The 23187-nt window shown below is 52.6% G+C and overlaps 1 pseudogene; it reads right to left on the bottom strand.

Moving 5' to 3' along the window:
• Positions 1-7566: 7566 nt before the first annotated feature.
• LOC139998590 (kinesin-like protein KIF27) overlaps positions 7567-23187 on the bottom strand; it is a 245777-nt pseudogene continuing 230156 nt past the window's right edge.

Genomic DNA, 23187 nt, shown 5'->3' with positions numbered 1-23187 from the left:
ACTTCAGATATACGTAAAGCCTTCCTTTGGGGGCACTTTTGGATGGTCCAAAGGGGCACGCAACGCATTTCCTGGGGCCTGATTTTTCACTCGTCTCCGATGACGGCGAGGTTTACATTGAGGTTTGCTCAGGAACAGCGAACCCGGATGGTCCAGTTGCATGTGGGGCTGTGTAAAGGCTCCCCTGGGGAGTTCACTTGTACCCAAAGCCTTCCTTTGGGGGCACTTTTGGATGGGCGAAAATGGCTTGGAACACATTTCTTGGGGCCTGATTTTTCAGTCGTCTTCGAAGACAGCTAGGGCTACGTTTAGGTTTGCTCAGGAACAGCGATCCCGGATGGTCCAGTTGCATGAGGGGCTGCGTAAAGGCTCCCCTGGGGAGTTTTCTTGTAGCCAAAGCCTTCCTTTGGGGGCACTTTTGGATGGGCGAAACAGGCTTGCAACGCATTTCCTGGGGCCTGATTTTTCACTCGTCTCCGATGACGGCTAGGGATACGTTTACGGATACTCGGAAACAGCGAACCCGGAGGGTCCAGTTGCATGTGGGGCTGCGTAAAGGCTCCCCTGGGGAGTTCACTTGTACCCAAAGCCTTCCTTTGGGGCACTTTTGGAGGGGGAAAATGGCTTGGAACGCATTTCCTAGGGCCTGATTTTTCACTCCTCTCCGATGACGTCTAGGGATATGTTTAGGGATACTCGGAAACAGCGAACCCGGAGGGTCCAGTTGCATGTGGGGCTGCATAAAGGCTCCCCTCGGAACTTCAGATATACCCAAAGCCTTCCTTTGGGGGCACTTTTGGATGTTCCAAAGGGGCTCGCAACGCATTTCCTGGGGCCTGATTTTTCAGTCGTCTCCAATGACGGCTAGGGATACGTTTAGGTTTGCTCAGGAACAGCGATCCCGGAGGGTCCAGTTGCATGTGGGGCTGCGTAAAGGCTCCCCTGGGGAGTTCACTTGTACCCAAAGCCTTCCTTTGGGGGCACTTTTGGATGGTCCAAAGGGGCTCGCAAGGCATTTCCTGGGGCCTGATTTTTCACTCGTCTCCGATGACGGCTAGGGCTACGTTTAGGGTTGCTCAGGAACAGCGATCTCGGGGGGTCCAGTTGCATGTGGGGCTGCGTAAAGGCTCCCCTGAAGAGTTCACTTGTACCCAAAGCCTTCCTTTGGGGGCACTTTTGGATGGTCCAAAGGGGCTCGCAAGGCATTTCCTGGGGCCTGATTTTTCACTCGTCTCCGATGACGGCTAGTGCTACGTTTAGGTTTGCTCAGGAACAGAGATCTCGGAGGGTCCAGTTGCATGTGGGGCTGCGTAAAGGCTCCCCTGGGGAGTTCACTTGTACCCAAAGCCTTCCTTTGGGGGCACTTTTGGATGGGTGAAAAGGTCTTGGAACGCATTTCCTGGGGCCTGATTTTTCATTCGTCTGCGATGACAGCTAGGGCTACGTTTAGGTTTGCTCAGGAACAGCGATCTCGGAGGGTCCAGTTGCATGTGGGGCTGCGTAAAGGCTCCCCTCGGAACTTCAGATATACCCAAAGCCTTCCTTTGGGGGCACTTTTGGATGTTCCAAAGGGGCTTGCAACGCGTTTTCTGGGGCCTGATTTTTCAGTCTTCTCCTATGCCGGCTAGGTATATATTTAGGGTGGCTATGAAAAATCGAACCCGGAGGGTCCAGTTGCATGTGGGGCTGCGTAAAGGCTCCCCTGGGAACATCAGATGTACCCAAAGCCTTCCTTTGGGGACACTTTTGGATGGTCCAAAGGGGCTCACAACGCATTTCCTGGGGCCTGATTTTTCACTCGTCTCCGATGACGGCTAGGGCTACGTTTAGGTTTGCTCAGGAACAGCGAACCCGGAGGGTCCAGTTGCATGTGGGGCTGCATAAAGGCTCCCCTGGGGAGTTCTCTTGTACCCAAAGCCTTCCTTTGGGGGCACTTTTGGATGGTCCAAAGGGGCTCGCAACGCATTTCCTTGGGCCTGATTTGTCAGTCGTCTTCGATGTCAGCTAGGGCTATGTTTAGGGATACTCAGAAACAGCGAACCCGGAGGGTCCAGTTGCTTGTGGGGCTGCGTAAAGGCTCCCCTGGGGAGTTCACTTGTACCCAAAGCCTTCCTTTTGTGACACTTTTGGATGTGCGAAAGGGGCTTGCAACGTGTTTTCTGGGGCCCGGTTTTTCAGTCTTCTCCCATGCCGGCAAGGGATATATTTAGGGTTGCTCGGAAAAATCGAACCCGAAGGGTCCAGTTGCATGTGGGGCTGCGTAAAGGCTTCCCTGGGGAGGTCTCATGTACCCAACGCCTTCCTTTGGTGGCACTTTTGGATGGTCCAAAGGGGCCCGCAAGGCATCTCCTCGGGCTAGGGATACGTTTAGGTTTGCTCAGGAACAGCGAACCCGGAGGGTCCAGTTGCATGTGGGGCTGCTTAAAGGCTCCCCTGGGGAGTTCACTTGTACCCAAAGCCTTCCTTTGGGGGCATTTTTGGATGGGTGAAAAGGGCTCGCAATGCATTTCCTGGGGCCTGATTTTTCAGTCGTCTTCGATGCCGGCTAGGGCTATGTTTAGGGATGCTCGGAAAATCGAACCCGGAGGGTCCAGTTGCATGTGGGGCTGCGTAAAGGCTCCCCTGGGAACTTCAGATGTACCCAAAGCTTTCCTTTGGGGGCACTTTAGGATGGTCCAAAGGGGCTGGCAACGCATTTCCTGGGGCCTGATTTTTCACTCATCTCCGAAGACGGCTAGGGTTACGTTTAGGTTTGCTCAGGAACAGGGAACCCGGAGGGTCCAGTCGCATGTGGGGCTGCGTAAAGGCTCCCCTGGGGAGTTCACTTGTATCCAAAGCCTTCCTTTGGGGGCACTTTTGGATGGGCAAAAAGGGCTTGGAACGCATTTCCTGGGGCCTGATTTTTCACACGTCTCCGATGACGGCTTGGGTTATGTTTAGGTTTGCTCAGGAACAGCGAACCCGGAGGGTCCAGTTGCATGTGGGGCTGCATAAAGGCTCCCCTGGGGAGTTCAGTTGTACCCAAAGCCTTCCGTTGGTGACACTATTGGATGGGCGAAAGGGGCTTGCAACGCGTTTTCTGGGGCCTGATTTTTCCGTCTTCTCCCATGCCAGCTAGGTATATATTTAGGGTGGCTATGAAAAATCGAACCCGGAGGGTCCAGTTGCATGTGGGGCTGCGTAAAGGCTCCCCTGGGGAGTTCACTTGTACCCAAAGCCTTCCTTTGGGGGCACTTTTGGATGGTCCAAAGGGGCTCGCAATGCATTTCCTGGGGCCTGATTTTTCACTCGTCTCCGATGACAGCTAGGGCTACGTTTAGGTTTGCTCAGGAAGAGCGATCTCGGAGGGTCCAGTTGTATGTGGGGCTGCATAAAGGCTCCCCAGGGGAGTTCTCTTGTACCCAAAGCCTTCCTTTGGGGGCACTTTTGGATGGTCCTAAGGGGCTCGCAACGCATTTCCTTGGGCCTGATTTTTCAATCGTCTTCGATGTTAGCTAGGGCTATGTTTAGGGATACTCAGAAACAGCGAACCCGGAGGGTCCAGTTGCTTGTGGGGCTGCGTAAAGGCTCCCCTGGGGAGTTCACTTGTACCCAAAGCCTTCCTTTGGGGGCACTTTTGGATGGTCCAAAGGGTCGCGCAAGTGTCGTGGTTTAACCCGGCCGGCAGCTAAACACCACGCAGCCGTTCGCTCACCCTCCCCCCTCCCTCTCTGGGACGGGGGAGAGAAATGGAAAGTGAAGCCCGTGAGTTGAGATAAAGACAGTTTAATAAGACAGGGAAAATAATAATAACAAAAATAATAATAACAATAATAATAATAATGATACAATAATGATAATATGAAAGTAATAATAGTATGTACAAACAAGTGATGCACAATGCAATTGCTCACCACCCGCTGACCGATGCCCAGCCTAACCCCGAGCAGTCCGGCCCCCTCCGCCCGGCTAGCCACCCCTATATATTGTTTAGCATGACGTCAGATGGTATGGAATACCCCTTTGGCTAGTTTGGGTCACCTGTCCTGGGTCTGTCCCCTCCCAGCTCTTACTGCACCCCCAGCCTGCCCGTTGGCAGGACAGAGCAAAAGGCTGAGATGTCCTTGGCTTAGTATAAGCACTGCTCTGCAACAATTAAAGCATTGGGGTGTTATCAGCACTCTTCTCATCCTAAGCCAAAACACAGCATTCCACCAGCTACTAGGAAGAAAATTAATTCTGTTCTAACTGAAACCAGGACATCTATCCACCCCTTATTCCATACCATTTATGTCATGCTCAGGTTACACTCTTTTCCATACATTCTAATTAGTCACCTATAGTAATCATGGTAGTGATAACATACAGTATAATATACTAATTAACACGGTACAATTCAGTTCATGGGCTATTCTCACCCAGTATTAAATCTCCTTGAGGTACACACCGGACCTCTCCGTTCTTTTGCATCACCCACCAAGTGTATCCAGGTCCCTGAGCGAAAACAATTCCACGAATAGGTTTGCCTTTTCCTGAGGCAGGAGTAGCCCAGACTGTTTTACCCAGCATATTTTTTACATGCACTACAGGAACTTTATCCCCATCTACAGTACGTAACAGGTTTGATTGGGCAGGTCCAGCTCGGTTGGTAGATCCCCTAGTATTGACTAACCAGGTGGCCTTTGCCAAATGCGTATCCCAGTTTTTGAACGTCCCAGCGCCCATTGCTTTCAAGGTAGTCTTTAACAGGCCATTGTATCGTTCAACTTTCCCGGAGGCTGGTGCATGATAGGGGATGTGATACACCCATTCAATACCATGTTCTTTGGCCCAAGTGTCTATAAGGTTGTTTCGGAAGTGAGTCCCATTGTCTGACTCTATTCTTTCTGGGGTGCCATGTCGCCATAGGACTTGCTTTTCAAGGCCCAGGATGGTATTCCGGGCGGTGGCATGAGGCACCGGGTATGTTTCCAGCCATCCGGTGGTTGCTTCCACCATTGTAAGTACGTGGCGCTTGCCATTACGAGTTTGAGGGAGTGTGATGTAATCAATCTGCCAGGCCTCTCCATATTTATATTTCAGCCACCGTCCTCCATACCAAAGAGGCTTTGACCGTTTGGCTTGCTTGATTGCAGCACATGTTTCACAGTCATGAATAACCTGTGCTATAGCGTCCATGGTCAAGTCCACCCCTCGATCACGAGCCCATCTGTATGTTGCATCTCTACCTTGATGGCCTGAGGTGTCATGGGCCCATCGGGCTATAAATAATTCACCTTTATGCTGCCAATCCAGGTCCACCTGAGCTACTTCAATCTTAGCAGCCTGATCTACCTGCTGGTTGTTTTGATGTTCTTCAGTAGCCCGATTCTTGGGCACATGAGCATCTACGTGGCGTACTTTCACAGCCAGGTTCTCTACCCGAGCAGCAATATCTTGCCACAATGCAGCAGCCCAGATGGGTTTGCCCCTACGCTGCCAGTTGTTTTGCTTCCATTGCTGTAACCATCCCCACAGGGCATTTGCTACCATCCATGAATCGGTGTAGAGATAGAGAACTGGCCATTTTTCTCGTTCAGCAATGTCTAAAGCCAGCTGAATGGCTTTCACTTCTGCAAACTGACTTGATTCACCTTCTCCCTCAGCAGCTTCTGCAACTCGTCGCGTAGGACTCCATACAGCAGCCTTCCATCTTCGATGCTTCCCCACAATACGACAGGACCCATCAGTGAACAGGGCATATTTCTTTTCATTCTCTGGTAACTGGTTGTACAGCGGGGCTTCTTCAGCACGACCCACCTCCTCCTCTGATGATATCCCAAAGTATTTGCCTTCTGGCCAGTCCATGATCACTTCCAATATTCCTGGGCGACTGGGGTTTCCTATTCGAGCCCGCTGAGTAATCAGTGCAACCCACTTGCTCCATGTAGCATCAGTTGCATGATGCGTAGAGGGGACCCTTCCCTTGAACATCCAGCCTAGTACTGGCAATCGGGGTGCTAGGAGGAGCTGCGCTTCAGTACCGACCACCTCCAAAGCAGATCGAACTCCTTCATATGCTGCCAATATCTCCTTTTCAGTTGGAGTATAGCGGGCCTCAGATCCTCTGTATCCCCGACTCCAAAACCCCAGAGGCCGACCTCGAGTTTCCCCAGGTTCTTTCTGCCAGAGGCTCCAGGTGGGGCCATTCTCCCCGGCTGCAGTGTAGAGCACATTCTTTACATCTGGTCCTGTTCGAACTGGCCCAAGGGCTACTGCATGGACTATTTCCTGCTTGATTTGTTCAAAGGCTTGTCGTTGTTCAGGGCCCCATTCAAACTCATTCTTCTTACGGGTTACTTGGTAGAGCGGGTTTACAATTAGACTGTAATTTGGGATGTGCATTCTCCAAAACCCCACAACACCTAGGAAAGTCTGTGTTTCTTTTTTGTTAGTTGGTGGAGACATAGCTGTTATTTTGTTGATCACATCCATTGGGATTTGACGACGTCCATCTTGCCATTTTATTCCTAAAAACTGGATCTCTCGTGCAGGTCCTTTGACTTTATTTTGTTTTATGGCAAAACCGGCTTTCAGAAGGATTTGGACTATTTTCTTCCCTTTCTCGAAAACTTCCTCTGCTGTGTCACCCCACACAATAATGTCATCGATGTACTGCAGGTGTTCAGGAGCTTCCCCCTGCTCTAGCGCAGATTGGATCAGTCCATGGCAAATGGTAGGGCTGTGTTTCCACCCCTGGGGCAGCCGATTCCAAGTATATTGGACTCCCCTCCAAGTGAAGGCAAATTGTGGCCTGCACTCTGCTGCTAGAGGGATGGAGAAAAATGCATTAGCGATATCAATTGTGGCGTACCACTTGGCTGCCTTTGACTCAAGTTCATACTGAAGTTCCAGCATGTCCGGCACTGCAGCACTCAGTGGTGGCGTGACTTCGTTCAGGCCACGATAGTCCACTGTTAGTCTCCACTCGCCATTAGACTTTCGCACTGGCCATATGGGACTATTGAAAGGTGAATGGGTCTTGCTGATCACTCCTTGGCTCTCCAATTGACGAATTAGCTTATGGATGGGAATCAGGGAGTCTCGGTTAGTGCGATATTGCCGCCGGTGCACAGTTGTGGTAGCGATTGGCACTTGCTGTTCTTCGACCCTCAGCAACCCCACAACAGAGGGGTCCTCTGAGAGACCAGGCAAGGTAGATAATTGTTTAATGCCCTCTGTCTCTAAGGCAGCTATACCAAAAGCCCACCGGAACCCTTTTGGGTCCTTGCAATATCCTCTTCTAAGATAGTCTATGCCAAGGATACATGGAGCATCCGGACCAGTCACAATGCGGTGCTTTTCCCACTCATTCCCAGTCAGACTCACTTCAGCCTCCAATACAGTCAACTGCTGAGATCCCCCTGTCACTCCACAAATATAGATGGGCTCTGGTCCTTTATAGCTCGATGGCATTATAGTACATTGTGCACCAGTGTCTACTAAAGCCTTATACTTCTGTGCGTGTGACGTGCCAGGCCATCGAATCCACACAGTCCAATAAACTCGATTGTCCCTTTCCTCCCCCTGGCTGGAGGCAGGGCCCCCCTAATCCTGGTCAGAATCTTCTTCGTTTCTGTGTTTGAAGGACTGTCTGCTGGAAGTTGGAGCAGCAAACTTTTCAGAGAATCCCTTTTTCCTGATTGTTTTCTTTTGCAACTCACGTACCCGTGCCTCTAGGGTCGCAGTAGATTTTCCATCCCATTTTCTCATGTCCTCTCCATGGTCTCGTAAGTAAAACCACAGGGTGGCACGGGGTGAGTACCCACCATATTGTCTTCCTTGTGTGGGTGAACGCCTACCCCTGACAGCTGAGACACTGCTTTGTACAGGTACAGAGGAGAATAATCTCTCTTCAAGTTGGTGAACCTTTTCAGAAAGTTTCTCCCAAGTGTTCTCTTTTGGTCGTTGGACACTGGTTGGTTCAGGTTGGGGGGAAGATAGATTCTCTTTAAGTTGGTGGACCTCTTCAGAAAGTTTCTCCACAGCTGAGACGCAGGCCTGTAAGGAAGAGGAAAGACTTTCTTCGTACTGCCGGAGTTGTTTAGCCGCTTCATCCACTGTGGGTTCCTCATCCTCTTTCCAGGCCATTATTGCCAATGAGCTGGCATATGATGATGGTGCACTCCGTACAAACTTCCGCCACATGGGCCGTGTACACTTGACTTCATCTGGATCTTTAGATGTTTGTCTGAGGTCTGGATCCTCATAAATCACTTCCCGTACGGCTAATTCCCTCAGGTACTGGATTCCCTTCTCCATAGTGGTCCACTTGCCTGGTAGACATAAAAGTTCTTCCTTGAAGGGATACCTTTCCCTCACAGCTGAGAGGAGACGCCTCCAGAGGCTGGTGGATTGTGCTCCATCTGCAATTGCTTTGTCAATGCCGGCGTCTCGAGCAAGGGATCCCAGCCGCTTGGCTTCCCTGCCGTCTAATTCCACACAATTGGCTCCAGAGTCCCAGCACCGGAGCAGCCAGGTGACAAGCTGCTCACCTATACAGCGACCAAAATCTTTTCGCACATCTCGTAGCTCACGTTCGTTTAGGCTTCGGGTAGTTACTGTTGCTTTTTCGGCATCCTCATCTTCCTCCTCCTGAATCCTTGATGGCCCAGCGTCGTCGTCATCTTCGTCATCTCTATACCTAGTTTTGGCAGAAGCCTTACCTGGATTGGCAGAAGACTCTCTGCGTTCTAAACGACCTGAATCTCTATACCATTTTTTCACCTTCTCTACAGGGGCAGCTTGCACTGCTACTGCTCGTTTCTCTGACTTTGTTACAGGGTCTGCCACAGGGGTTGGAATACCCTCTGCAGGGGCAGCTTGCACTGCCACAGCTCGTTTCTCTGACTTTGTTACAGGGTCTGCCACAGGGGTTGGAATACCCTCTGCAGGATCAACTTGCACTGCTACAGCTCGTTTCTCTGACCGTGTTACAGGGTCTGCCACAGGGGTTGGAATACCCTCCGCAGGGTCAACTTGCACTGCTACAGCTCGTTTCTCTGACACAGCCACAGGAGTTGGAGCGGCTGCAGGAGCTGGAGCAGTTGCAGGAACCGGAGCTGGAGCGGCTGCAGGAGCTGGAGCTGGAGCAGTTGCAGGAACTGGGACTGGAGCGGCTGCAGGAGCTGGGACTGGAGCGGCTGCAGGAGCTGGAGCTGGAACGGCTGCAGGAGCTGGGACTGGAGCGGCTGCAGGAACTGGGACTGGAGCGGCTGCAGGAGCTGGGACTGGAACGGCTGCAGGAACTGGGACTGGAGCGGCTGCAGGAGCTGGAACTGGAGCGGCTGCAGGAGCTGGATCTGGAGCGGCTGCAGGAACCGGATCTGGAGCGGCTGCCGAGTCCACCGTAGGGGTCACAGTGGCCGTTGGATCTGTCACAGGGCTTGGAGTGGCCGCAGGGTCTGTCACTAAGTTGATAGCAGTATCAATGGCAGCTCGATAGGCATGAGCCAGGCCCCAGCACGTTATAATGATTTGTGTTACTTTGGAACTGCCAGAATCATGACACCTTTTTTTCAAGCATTCTGCCAGTTTTTGAGGATTTTGCCATTGTTCAGGGGTGAATTTCCAACACACTGGGGGTGCCAACTGCTCTAGATGCCTGCCCATATCCACCCATACTCCCTGCCACCCACAACTATCCTGCCTCCGGGCAGATATCCGGATAAGCTTCCCAAGTAGTTGTTTAACTTTAAGCAGAACCTGAAGTGCATTCATGAGGCAGAACAACAAGACTATGGTACTCTGAGTATTCCAAAAATATTCAATATCTTGGAGAGCTATTGTGACAAGCTCAGGGGGTAAGAGGGTGGTGAAGGAGGAAGGCAGAGTGATCCAGGAGGATACAGGGGTGGTGAAGGAGAAAGGGAGAGTAATCAAGTAAGAAAAATTATCTTCCCCTTTCCCCTCCACAGATTGACTCTCTAGTGGAGAAAAACAATAGGTATAATTGCTAATAGTTCCCAAGATACTGTTTCCAAAGTACAGAGTCCACGATGTTACTGAGTATAAATACCAAGTTAGAGTCATGACCAGATATCTTATCGTCTCATAAGCCATTGCTATAACACTCAGTACCATAATGATCTGAAACCAGGGCCCGGAGAGGATAAACAACACGACAGAGAGCAAATACGGAAAATAATGTACTATAATACTCAATTTGGAAAACAGGCGCAGCAGAGTTGAGATTAAAGCAATCAGCATCATGACAGGTGACTATTAAGCAGGTCTAATTCTTACACCAATTTTAGTTTAACACACTCTGATCAGATCTGCCGTTATCTCAACCTTTCGTGCCCCACGTTGGGCGCCAAAAAGACTGTCGTGGTTTAACCCGGCCGGCAGCTAAACACCACGCAGCCGTTCGCTCACCCTCCCCCCTCCCTCTCTGGGACGGGGGAGAGAAATGGAAAGTGAAGCCCGTGAGTTGAGATAAAGACAGTTTAATAAGACAGGGAAAATAATAATAACAAAAATAATAATAACAATAATAATAATAATGATACAATAGTGATAATATGAAAGTAATAATAGTATGTACAAACAAGTGATGCACAATGCAATTGCTCACCACCCGCTGACCGATGCCCAGCCTAACCCCGAGCAGTCCGGCCCCCTCCCCCCGGCTAGCCACCCCTATATATTGTTTAGCATGACATCAGATGGTATGGAATACCCCTTTGGCTAGTTTGGGTCACCTGTCCTGGGCCTGTCCCCTCCCAGCTCTTACTGCACCCCCAGCATGCTCGTTGGCAGGACAGAGCAAAAGGCTGAGATGTCCTTGGCTTAGTATAAGCACTGCTCTGCAACAATTAAAGCATTGGGGTGTTATCAGCACTCTTCTCATCCTAAGCCAAAACACAGCATTCCACCAGCTACTAGGAAGAAAATTAATTCTGTTCTAACTGAAACCAGGAGAGCAAGGCATTTCCTGGGGCCCGATTTTTCAGTCGTCTTCGATGCCGGCTAGGGCTATGTTTAGGGATGCTCGGAAACAGCGAACCCGGAGGGTCCAGTTGCATGTGGGGCTGCTTAAAGGCTCCCCTGGGGAGTTCACTTGTACCCAAAGCCTTCCTTTGGGGGCACTTTTGGATGGTCCTAAGGGGCACGCAAAGCATTTCCTGGGGCCTGATTTTTCATTCGTCTGCGATGACAGCTAGGGCTACGTTTAGGTTTGCTCAGGAACAGCGATCTCGGAGGGTCCAGTTGCATGTGGGGCTGCGTAAAGGCTCCCCTGGGGAGTTCTCTTGTACCCAAAGCCTTCCTTTGGGGGCACTTTTGGATGGTCCAAAGGGGCTCGCAACGCATTTCCTGGGGCCTGATTTTTCACTCGTCTCCGATGACGGCTAGGGATACGTTAAGGTTTGCTCAGGAGCAGCGAACCCGGAGGGTCCAGTTGCATGTGGGGCTGCTTAAAGGCTCCCCTGGGGAGTTCACTTGTACCCAAAGCCTTCCTTTGGGGGCATTTTTGGATCGGTGAAAAGGGCTCGCAACGCATTTCCTGGTACCTGATTTTTCAGTCGTCTTCGATGCCGGCTAGGGCTATGTTTAGGGATGCTCGGAAAATCGAACCCGGAGGGTCCAGTTGCATGTGGGGCTGCGTAAAGGCTCCCCTGGGAACTTCAGATGTACCCAAAGCTTTCCTTTGGGGGCACTTTAGGATGGTCCAAAGGGGCACGCAACGCATTTCCTGGGGCCTGATTTTTCACTCATCTCCGAAGACGGCTAGGGTTACGTTTAGGTTTGCTCAGGAACAGCGAACCCGGAGGATCCAGTCGCATGTGGGGCTCCATAAAGGCTCCCCTGGGGAGTTCACTTGTATCCAAAGCCTTCCTTTGGGGGCACTTTTGGATGGGCAAAAAGGGCTTGGAATGCATTTCCTGGGGCCTGATTTTTCACACGTCTCCGATGACGGCTAGGGTTACGTTTAGGTTTGCTCAGGAACAGCGAACCCGGAGGGTCCAGTTGCATGTGGGGCTGCGTAAAGGCTCCCCTGGGGAGTTCACTTGTACCCAAAGCCTTCCGTTGGTGACACTATTGGATGGGCGAAAGGGGCTTGCAACGCGTTTTCTGGAGCCTGATTTTTCAGTCTTCTCCCATGCCGGCTAGTTATATATTTAGGGTGGCTATGAAAAATTGAACCCGGAGGGTCCAGTTGCATGTGCGCCTGCGTAAAGGATCCCCTGGGGAGTTCACTTGTACCCAAAGCCTTCCTTTGGGGGCACTTTTGGATGGTCCAAAGGGGCTCGCAATGCATTTCCTGGGGCCTGATTTTTCACTCGTCTCCGATGACAGCTAGGGCTACGTTAAGGTTTGCTCAGGAAGAGCGATCTCGGAGGGTCCAGTTGCATGTGGGGCTGCATAAAGGCTCCCCAGGGGAGTTCTCTTGTACCCAAAGCCTTCCTTTGGGGGCACTTTTGGATGGTCCTAAGGGGCTCGCAACGCATTTCCTTGGGCCTGATTTTTCAATCGTCTTCGATGTCAGCTAGGGCTATGTTTAGGGATACTCAGAAAGAGTGAACCCGGAGGGTCCAGTTGCATGTGGGGCTGCATAAAGGCTCCCCTGGGGAGTTCACTTGTACCCAAAGCCTTCCTTTGGGGGCACTTTTGAATGGTCCAAATGGGCTATCAACGCATTTCATGGGGCCTGATTTTTCACTCGTCTTCAATGACAGCTAGGGCTATGTTTAGGGATACTAGGAAACAGCGAACCCGGAGGGTCCAGTTGCATGTGGGGCTGCGTAAAGGCTCCCCTGGGGAGTTCTCTTGTACCCAAAGCCTTCCTTTGGGGGCACTTTTGGATGGTCCAAAGGGTCGCGCAAGGCATTTCCTGGGGCCCGATTTTTCAGTCGTCTTCGATGCCGGCTAGGGATATGTTTAGGGATGCTCGGAAAAATCGAACCCGGAGGGTCCAGTTGCATGTGGGGCTGCGTAAAGGCTCCCCCGGGGAGTTCACTTGTACCCAAAGCCTTCCTTTATTGACACTTTTGGATGGGCGAAAGGGGCTTGCAACGCGTTTTCTGGGGCCCGGTATCTCAGTCTTCTCCCATGCTGGCTAGGGATATATTAAGGGTTGCTAGGAAAAATCGAACCCAGAGGGTCCAGTTGCATGTGGGGCTGCGTAAAGGCTCCCCTGGGGAGTTCACTTGTACCCAAAGCCTTCCTTTGGGGGCACTTTTGGATGGGCAAAAAGGGCTTGGAACGCATTTCCTGGGGCCTGATTTTTCACTCGTCTCCGATGACGGCTAGGGCTACGTTTAGGTTTGCTCAGGAACAGCGAACCAGGAGGGTCCAGTTGCATGTGGGGCTGCGTAAAGGCTCCCCTGGGGAGTTCTCTTGTACCCAAAGCCTTCCTTTGGGGGCACTTTTGAATGGGCAAAAAGTGCTTGGAACGCATTTCCTGGGGCCTGATTTTTCAGTCGTCTCCGATGACAGCTAGTGCTACGTTTAGGTTTGCTCAGGAACAGCGATCTCGGAGGGTCTAGTTGCATGTGGGGCTGCGTAAAGGCTCCCCTGGGGAGTTCACTTGTACCCAAAGGCTTCCTTTCATGACACTTTTGGATGGTCCAACGGGTCGCGCAAGGCATTTCCTGGTACCTGATTTTTCACTCGTCTTCGATGCCAGCTAGGGCTATGTTTAGGGATGCTTGGAAAAATCGAACCCGGAGGGTCCAGTTGCATGTGGGGCTGCGTAAAGGCTCCCCCGGGGAGTTCACTTGTACCCAAAGCCTTCCTTTGGGGGCACTTTTGAATGGTCCTAAGGTGCTCGCAAGGCATTTCCTGGGGCCTGATTTTTCAGTCGTCTTCGATGACAGCTAGGTCTATGTTTAGGGATACTCGGAAACAGCGAACCCGGAGGGTCCAGTTGCATGTGGGGCTGCGTAAAGGCTCCCCTGGGGAGTTCACTTGTACCCAAAGCCTTCCTTTGGTGACACTTTTAGATGGCCGTAGGGGCTTGCAACTCGTTTTCTGGGGCCTGATTTTTCAGTCTTCTCCCATGCCGGCTAGGAATATGTTTAGGTTGTCTATGAAAAATCGAACCCGGAGGGTCCAGTTGCATGTGGGGCTGCGTAAAGACTCCCCTGGGGAGTTCACTTGTACCCAACGCCTTCCTTTGGTGACACTTTTGGATGGTCCAAAGGGGCTCGCAACGCATTTCCTGGGGCCTGATTTTTCACTAGTCTCCGATGACGGCTACGGCTACTTTTAGGTTTGCTCAGGAACAGCGAACCCGGAGGGTCCAGTTTCATGTGGGGCTGCTTAAAGGCTCCCCTGGGGAGTTCACTTGTACCCAAAGCCTTCCTTTGGGGGCATTTTTGGATCGGTGAAAAGGGCTCGCAACGCATTTCCTGGTACCTGATTTTTCACTCGTCTTCGATGCCGGCTAGGGCTATGTTTAGGGATGCTCGGAAAATCGAACCCGGAGGGTCCAGTTGCATGTGGGGCTGCGTAAAGGCTCCCCTGGGAACTTCAGATGTACCCAAAGCCTTCCTTTGGGGGCACTTTTGGATGGGCAAAAAGGGCTTGGAACGCATTTCCTGGGGCCTGATTTTTCACTCATCTCCGAAGACGGCTAGGGTTACGTTTAGGTTTGCTCAGGAACAGCGAACCCGGAGGGTCCAGTCGCATGTGGGGCTGCATAAAGGCTCCCCTGGGGAGTTCACTTGTATCCAAAGCCTTCCTTTGGGGGCACTTTTGGATGGGCAAAAAGGGCTTGGAACGCATTTCCTGGGGCCTGATTTTTCACACGTCTCCGATGACGGCTAGGGTTACGTTTAGGTTTGCTCAGGAACAGCGATCCCGGAGGGTCCAGTTGCATGTGGGGCTGCGTAAAGGCTCCCCTGGGGAGTTCACTTGTACCCAAAGCCTTCCGTTGGTGACACTATTGGATGTGCGAAAGGGGCTTGCAACGCGTTTTCTGGGGCCTGATTTTTCAGTCTTCTCCCATGCCGGCTAGTTATATATTTAGGATGGCTATGAAAAATCGAACCCGGAGGGTCCAGTTGCATGTGGGGCTGCGTAAAGGCTCCCCTGGGGAGTTCTCTTGTACCCAAAGCCTTCCTTTGGGGGCACTTTTGGATGGTCCAAAGGGGCCCGCAAGGCATTTCCTGGGGCCCGATTTTTCAGTCGTCTTCGATTCCGGCTAGGGATATGTTTAGGGATGCTCGGAAAAATCGAACCCGGAGGGTCCAGTTGCATGTGGGGCTGCGTAAAGGCTCCCCCGGGGAGTTCACTTGTACCCAAAGCCTTCCTTTGGTGACACTTTTGGATGGGCGAAAGGGGCTTGCAACGCGTTTTCTGGGGCCCGGTATCTCAGTCTTCTCCCATGCTGGCTAGGGATATATTAAGGGTTGCTAGGAAAAATCGAACCCAGAGGGTCCAGTTGCATGTGGGGCTGCGTAAAGGCTCCCCTGGGGAGTTCACTTGTACCCAAAGCCTTCCTTTGGGGGCACTTTTGGATGGGCAAAAAGGGCTTGGAACGCATTTCCTGGGGCCTGATTTTTCACTCGTCTCTGATGACGGCTAGGGCTACGTTTAGGTTTGCTCAGGAACAGCGAACCCGGAGGGTCCAGTTGCATGTGGGGCTGCGTAAAGGCTCCCCTGGGGAGTTGTCTTGTACCCAAAGCCTTCCTTTGGGGGCACTTTTGAATGGGCAAAAAGTGCTTGGAACGCATTTCCTGGGGCCTGATTTTTCAGTCGTCTCCGATGACAGCTAGGGCTACGTTTAGGTTTGCTCAGGAACAGCGATCTCGGAGGGTCTAGTTGCATGTGGGGCTGCGTAAAGGCTCCCCTGGGGAGTTCACTTGTACCCAAAGGCTTCCTTTCGTGACACTTTTGGATGGTCCAACGGGTCGCGCAAGGCATTTCCTGGGGCCCGATTTTTCAGTCGTCTTCGATGCCGGCTAGGGCTATGTTTAGGGATGCTTGGAAAAATCGAACCCGGAGGGTCCAGTTGCATGTGGGGCTGCGTAAAGGCTCCCCCGGGGAGTTCACTTGTACCCAAAGCCTTCCTTTGGTGACACTTTTGGATGGGCGAAAGGGGCTTGCAACGCGTTTTCTGGGGCCCGGTATTTCAGTCTTCACCCATGCTGGCTAGGGATATATTAAGGGTTGCTAGGAAAAATCGAACCCAGAGGGTCCATGTGGGGCTGCGTAAAGGCTCCCCTGGGGAGTTCACTTGTACCCAAAGCCTTCCTTTGGGGGCACTTTTGAATGGTCCTAAGGTGCTCGCAAGGCATTTCCTGGGGCCTGATTTTTCAGTCGTCTTCGATGACAGCTAGGTCTATGTTTAGGGATACTCGGAAACAGCGAACCCGGAGGGTCCAGTTGCATGTGGGGCTGCGTAAAGGCTCCCCTGGGGAGTTCACTTGTACCCAAAGCCTTCCTTTGGTGACACTTTTAGATGGCCGTAGGGGCTTGCAACTCGTTTTCTGGGGCCTGATTTTTCAGTCTTCTCCCATGCCGGCTAGGAATATGTTTAGGTTGTCTATGAAAAATCGAACCCGGAGGGTCCAGTTGCATGTGGGGCTGCGTAAAGGCTCCCCTGGGGAGTTCACTTGTACCCAACGCCTTCCTTTGGTGACACTTTTGGATGGTCCAAAGGGGCTCGCAACGCATTTCCTGGGGCCTGATTTTTCACTCGTCTCCGATGACGGCTAGGGCTACTTTTAGGTTTGCTCAGGAACAGCGAACCCGGAGGGTCCAGTTGCATGTGGGGCTGCGTAAAGGCTCCCCTGGGGAGTTCACTTGTACCCAAAGCCTTCCTTTGGGGGCACTTTTGGATGGTTCAAAGGGGCTCGCAAGGCATTTCCTGGGGCCTGATTTTTCACTCGTCTCCGATGACAGGTAGGGTTACGTTTAGTTTTGCTCAGGAACAGCGAACCCGGAGGGTCCAGTCGCATGTGGGGCTGCATAAAGGCTCCCCTGGGGAGTTCACTTGTATCCAAAGCCTTCCTTTGGGGGCACTTTTGGATGGGCAAAAAGGGCTTGGAACGCATTTCCTGGGGCCTGATTTTTCACACGTCTCCGATGACGGCTAGGGTTACGTTTAGGTTTGCTCAGGAACAGCGATCCCGGAGGGTCCAGTTGCATGTGGGGCTGCGTAAAGGCTCCCCTGGGGAGTTCACTTGTACCCAAAGCCTTCCGTTGGTGACACTATTGGATGGGCGAAAGGGGCTTGCAACGCGTTTTCTGGGGCCTGATTTTTCAGTCTTCTCCCATGCCGGCTAGTTATATATTTAGGATGGCTATGAGAAATCGAACCCGGAGGGTCCAGTTGCATGTGGGGCTGCGTAAAGGCTCCCCTGGGGAGTTCTCTTGTACCCAAAGCCTTCCTTTGGGGGCACTTTTGGATGGTCCAAAGGGGCCCGCAAGGCATTTCCTGGGGCCTGATTTTTCACTCGTCTCCGATGACGGCTAGGGCTATGTTTAGATTTGCTCAGGAACAGCGAACCCGGAGGGTCCAGTTGCATGTGGGGCTGCGTAAAGGCTCCCCTGGGGAGTTCTCTTGTACCCAAAGCCTTCCTTTGGGGGCACTTTTGAATGGGCAAAAAGTGCTTGGAACGCATTTCCTGGGGCCTGATTTTTCAGTCGTCTCCGATGACAGCTAGGGCTACGTTTAGGTTTGCTCAGGAACAGCGATCTCGGAGGGTCTAGTTGCATGTGGGGCTGCGTAAAGGCTCCCCTGGGGAGTTCACTTGTACCCAAAGGCTTCCTTTCGTGACACTTTTGGATGGTCCAACGGGTCGCGCAAGGCATTTCCTGGGGCCCGATTTTTCAGTCGTCTTCGATGCCGGCTAGGGCTATGTTTAGGGATGCTTGGAAAAATCGAACCCGGAGGGTCCAGTTGCATGTGGGGCTGCGTAAAGGCTCCCCCGGGGAGTTCACTTGTACCCAAAGCCTTCCTTTGGTGACACTTTTGGATGGGCGAAAGGGGCTTGCAACGCGTTTTCTGGGGCCCGGTATTTCAGTCTTCACCCATGCTGGCTAGGGATATATTAAGGGTTGCTAGGAAAAATCGAACCCAGAGGGTCCATGTGGGGCTGCGTAAAGGCTCCCCTGGGGAGTTCACTTGTACCCAAAGCCTTCCTTTGGGGGCACTTTTGGATGGTCCTAAGGTGCTCGCAAGGCATTTCCTGGGGCCTGATTTTTCAGTCGTCTTCGATGACAGCTAGGTCCATGTTTAGGGATACTCGGAAACAGCGAACCCGGAGGGTCCAGTTGCATGTGGGGCTGCGTAAAGGCTCCCCTGGGGAGTTCACTTGTACCCAAAGCCTTCCTTTGGTGACACTTTTAGATGGCCGTAGGGGCTTGCAACTCGTTTTCTGGGGCCTGATTTTTCAGTCTTCTCCCATGCCGTCTAGGAATATGTTTAGGTTGTCTATGAAAAATCGAACCCGGAGGGTCCAGTTGCATGTGGGGCTGCGTAAAGGCTCCCCTGGGGAGTTCACTTGTACCCAACGCCTTCCTTTGGTGACACTTTTGGATGGTCCAAAGGGGCTCGCAACGCATTTCCTGGGGCCTGATTTTTCACTCGTCTCCGATGACGGCTAGGGCTACTTTTAGGTTTGCTCAGGAACAGCGAACCCGGAGGGTCCAGTTGCATGTGGGGCTGCGTAAAGGCTCCCCTGGGTAGTTCTCTTGTACCCAAAGCCTTCCTTTGGGGGCACTTTTGGATGGTCCAAAGGGTCGCGCAAGGCATTTCCTGGGGCCCGATTTTTCAGTCGTCTTCGATGCCGGCTAGGGCTATGTTTAGGGATGCTCGGAAAAATCGAACCCGGAGGGTCCAGTTGCATGTGGGGCTGCGTAAAGGCTCCCCTGGGGAGTTCTCTTGTACCCAAAGCCTTCCTTTGGTGACACCATTGGATGGGCGAAAAGGGCTCGTAACGCATTTCCTGTGGCCTCATTTTTCACTCGTCTCCGATGACGGCTAGGGCTACGTTTAGGTTTGCTCAGGAACAGCGAACACGGAGGGTCCAGTTGCATGTGGGGCTGCGTAAAGGCTCCCCTGGGGAGTTCACTTGTACCCAAAGCCTTCCTTTGGGGGCACTTTTGGATGGTCCAAAGGGGCTCGCAACGCATTTCGTGGGGCCTGATTTTACAGTCGTCTTCGATGCCGGCTAGGGCTATGTTTAGGGATACTCGGAAACAGCGAACCCGGAGGGTCCAGTTGCATGTGGGGCTGCGTAAAGGCTCCCCTGGGGAGTTCTCTTTTACCCAAAGCCTTCCTTTGCGGGCACTTTTGGATGGTCCAAAGGGGCTTGGAACGCATTTTCTGGGGCCTGATTTTTCAGTCGTCTTCGATGCCGGCTAGGGCTATGTTTAGGGATGCTCGGAAAATTGAACCCGGAGGGTCCAGTTGCATGTGGGCCTGCGTAAAGGCTCCCCTGGGGAGTTCTCTTGTACCCAAAGCCTTCCTTTGGGGGCACTTTTGGATGGTCCAAAGGGGCTCGCAAGGCATTTCCTGGGGCCTGATTTTTAACTCGTCTCCGATGACGGCTAGGGCTACGTTTAGGTTTGCTCAGGAACAGCGAACCCGGAGGGTCCAGTTGCATGTGGGGCTGCGTAAAGGCTCCCCTGGGGAGTTCTCTTGTACCCAGAGCCTTCCTTTGGGGGCACTTTTGGATGGTCCAAAGGGTCGCGCAAGGCATTTCCTGGGGCCCGATTTTTCAGTCGTCTTCGATGCCGGCTAGGGCTATGTTTAGGGATGCTCGGAAAAATCGAACCCGGAGGGTCCAGTTGCATGTGGGGCTGCGTAAAGGCTCCCCTGGGGAGTTCTCTTGTACCCAAAGCCTTCCTTTGGGGGCACTTTTGGATGGTCCAAAGGGGCTTGGAACGCATTTCCTGGGGCCTGATTTTTCATTCGTCTTCGATGCCGGCTAGGGATATGTTTAGGGATACTCGGAAACAGCGAACCCGGAGGGTCCAGTTGCATGTGGGGCTGCGTAAAGTCTCCCCTGGGGAGTTCACTTGTACCCAAAGCATTCCTTTGGTGACACCATTGGATGGGCGAAAGGGGCTCGTAACGCATTTCCTGGGGCTTGATTTTTCACTCGTCTCCGATGACGGCTAGGGCTACTTTTAGGTTTGCTCAGGAACAGCGAACCAGGAGGGTCCAGTTGCATGTGGGGCTGCGTAAAGGCTCCCCTGGGGAGTTCACTTGTACCCAAAGCCTTCCTTTGGGGGCACTTTTGGATGGTCCAAAGGGGCTCGCAACGCATTTCCTGGGGCCTGATTTTTCACTCGTCTCCGATGACGGCTAGGGCTACTTTTAGGTTTGCTCAGGAACAGCGAACCAGGAGGGTCCAGTTGCATGTGGGGCTGCGTAAAGGCTCCCCTGGGGAGTTCACTTGTACCCAAAGCCTTCCTTTGGTGACACTTTTAGATGGCCGTAGGGGCTTGCAACTCGTTTTCTGGGGCCTGATTTTTCAGTCTTCTCCCATGCCGGCTAGGAATATGTTTAGGTTGTCTATGAAAAATCGAACCCGGAGGGTCCAGTTGCATGTGGGGCTGCGTAAAGGCTCCCCTGGGGAGTTCACTTGTACCCAACGCCTTCCTTTGGTGACACTTTTGGATGGTCCAAAGGGGCTCGCAACGCATTTCCTGCGTCCTGATTTTTCACTCGTCTCCGATGACGGCTAGGGCTACTTTTAGGTTTGCTCAGGAACAGCGAACCCGGAGGGTCCAGTTGCATGTGGGGCTGCGTAAAGGCTCCCCTGGGGAGTTCACTTGTACCCAAAGCCTTCCTTTGGGGGCACTTTTGGATGGTTCAAAGGGGCTCGCAAGGCATTTCCTGGGGCCTGATTTTTCACTCGTCTCCGATGACGGCTAGGGCTACGTTTAGGTTTGCTCAGGAACAGCGAACCCGGAGGGTCCAGTTGCATGTGGGGCTGCGTAAAGGCTCCCCTGGGGAGTTCACTTGTACCCAAAGCCTTCCTTTGGGGGCACTTTTGGATGGTCCTAAGGGGCTCGCAACGCATTTCGTGGGGCCTGATTTTTCAGTCGTCTTCGATGCCGGCTAGGGCTATGTTTAGGGATACTCGGAAACAGCGAACCCGGAGGGTCCAGTTGCATGTGGGGCTGCGTAAAGGCTCCCCTGGGGAGTTCTCTTGTACCCAAAGCCTTCCTTTGGGGGCACTTTTGGATGGTCCAAAGGGTCGCGCAAGGCATTTCCTGGGGCCCGATTTTTCAGTCGTCTTCGATGCCGGCTAGGGCTAAGTTTAGGGATGCTCGGAAAAATCGAACCCGGAGGGTCCAGTTGCATGTGGGGCTGCGTAAAGGCTCCCCTGGGGAGTTCTCTTGTACCCAAAGCCTTCCTTTGGGGGCACTTTTGGATGGTCCAAAGGGGCTTGGAACGCATTTCCTGGGGCCTGATTTTTCATTCGTCTTCGATGCTGGCTAGGGATATGTTTAGGGATACTCGGAAACAGCGAACCAGGAGGGTCCAGTTGCATGTGGGGCTGCGTAAAGTCTCCCCTGGGGAGTTCACTTGTACCCAAAGCATTCCTTTGGTGACACCATTGGATGGGCGAAAGGGGCTCGTAACGCGTTTCCTGGGGCTTGATTTTTCACTCGTCTCCGATGACGGCTAGGGCTACGTTTAGGTTTTGCTCAGGAACAGCGAACCCGGAGGGTCCAGTTGCATGTGGGGCTGCGTAAAGGCTCCCCTGGGGAGTTCACTTGTACCCAAACCCTTCCTTTGGGGGCACTTTTGGATGGTCCAAAGGGGCTCGCAACGCATTTCCTGGGGTCTGATTTTTCACTCGTCTCCGATGACGGCTAGGGCTACTTTTAGTTTTGCTCAGGAACAGCGAACCCGGAGGGTCCAGTTGCATGTGGGGCTGCGTAAAGGCTCCCCTGGGGAGTTCACTTGTACCCAAAGCCTTCCTTTGGGGGCACTTTTGGATGGTTCAAAGGGGCTCGCAACGCATTTCCTGGGGCCTGATTTTTCACTCGTCTCCGATGACAGGTAGGGTTACGTTTAGGTTTGCTCAGGAACAGCGAACCCGGAGGGTCCAGTTGCATGTGGGGCTGCGTAAAGGCTCCCCTGGGGAGTTCACTTGTACCCAAAGCCTTCCTTTGGGGGCATTTTTGGATCGGTGAAAAGGGCTCGCAACGCATTTCCTGGTACCTGATTTTTCACTCGTCTTCGATGCCGGCTAGGGCTATGTTTAGGGATGCTCGGAAAATCGAACCCGGAGGGTCCAGTTGCATGTGGGGCTGCGTAAAGGCTCCCCTGGGAACTTCAGATGTACCCAAAGCCTTCCTTTGGGGGCACTTTTGGATGGGCAAAAAGGGCTTGGAACGCATTTCCTGGGGCCTGATTTTTCACTCATCTCCGAAGACGGCTAGGGTTACGTTTAGGTTTGCTCAGGAACAGCGAACCCGGAGGGTCCAGTCGCATGTGGGGCTGCGTAAAGGCTCCCCTGGGGAGTTCACTTGTACCCAAAGCCTTCCTTTGGTGACACTTTTAGATGGCCGTAGGGGCTTGCAACTCGTTTTCTGGGGCCTGATTTTTCAGTCTTCTCCCATGCCGGCTAGGAATATGTTTAGGTTGTCTATGAAAAATCGAACCCGGAGGGTCCAGTTGCATGTGGGGCTGCGTAAAGGCTCCCCTGGGGAGTTCACTTGTACCCAACGCCTTCCTTTGGTGACACTTTTGGATGGTCCAAAGGGGCTCGCAACGCATTTCCTGGGGCCTGATTTTTCACTCGTCTCCGATGACGGCTAGGGCTACTTTTAGGTTTGCTCAGGAACAGCGAACCCGGAGGGTCCAGTTGCATGTGGGGCTGCGTAAAGGCTCCCCTGGGGAGTTCACTTGTACCCAAAGCCTTCCTTTGGGGGCACTTTTGGATGGTTCAAAGGGGCTCGCAAGGCATTTCCTGGGGCCTGATTTTTCACACGTCTCCGATGACGGCTAGGGTTACGTTTAGGTTTGCTCAGGAACAGCGATCCCGGAGGGTCCAGTTGCATGTGGGGCTGCGTAAAGGCTCCCCTGGGGAGTTCACTTGTATCCAAAGCCTTCCTTTGGGGGCACTTTTGGATGGGCAAAAAGGGCTTGGAACGCATTTCCTGGGGCCTGATTTTTCACACGTCTCCGATGACGGCTAGGGTTACGTTTAGGTTTGCTCAGGAACAGCGATCCCGGAGGGTCCAGTTGCATGT

This window comes from Anas platyrhynchos, chromosome 38 (assembly GCF_047663525.1).
Source record: "Anas platyrhynchos isolate ZD024472 breed Pekin duck chromosome 38, IASCAAS_PekinDuck_T2T, whole genome shotgun sequence".
Taxonomy (NCBI): domain Eukaryota; kingdom Metazoa; phylum Chordata; class Aves; order Anseriformes; family Anatidae; genus Anas; species Anas platyrhynchos.
Note: the sequence above shows the minus strand (reverse complement) of the source record. Positions and strands in the feature narration are given on the sequence as shown.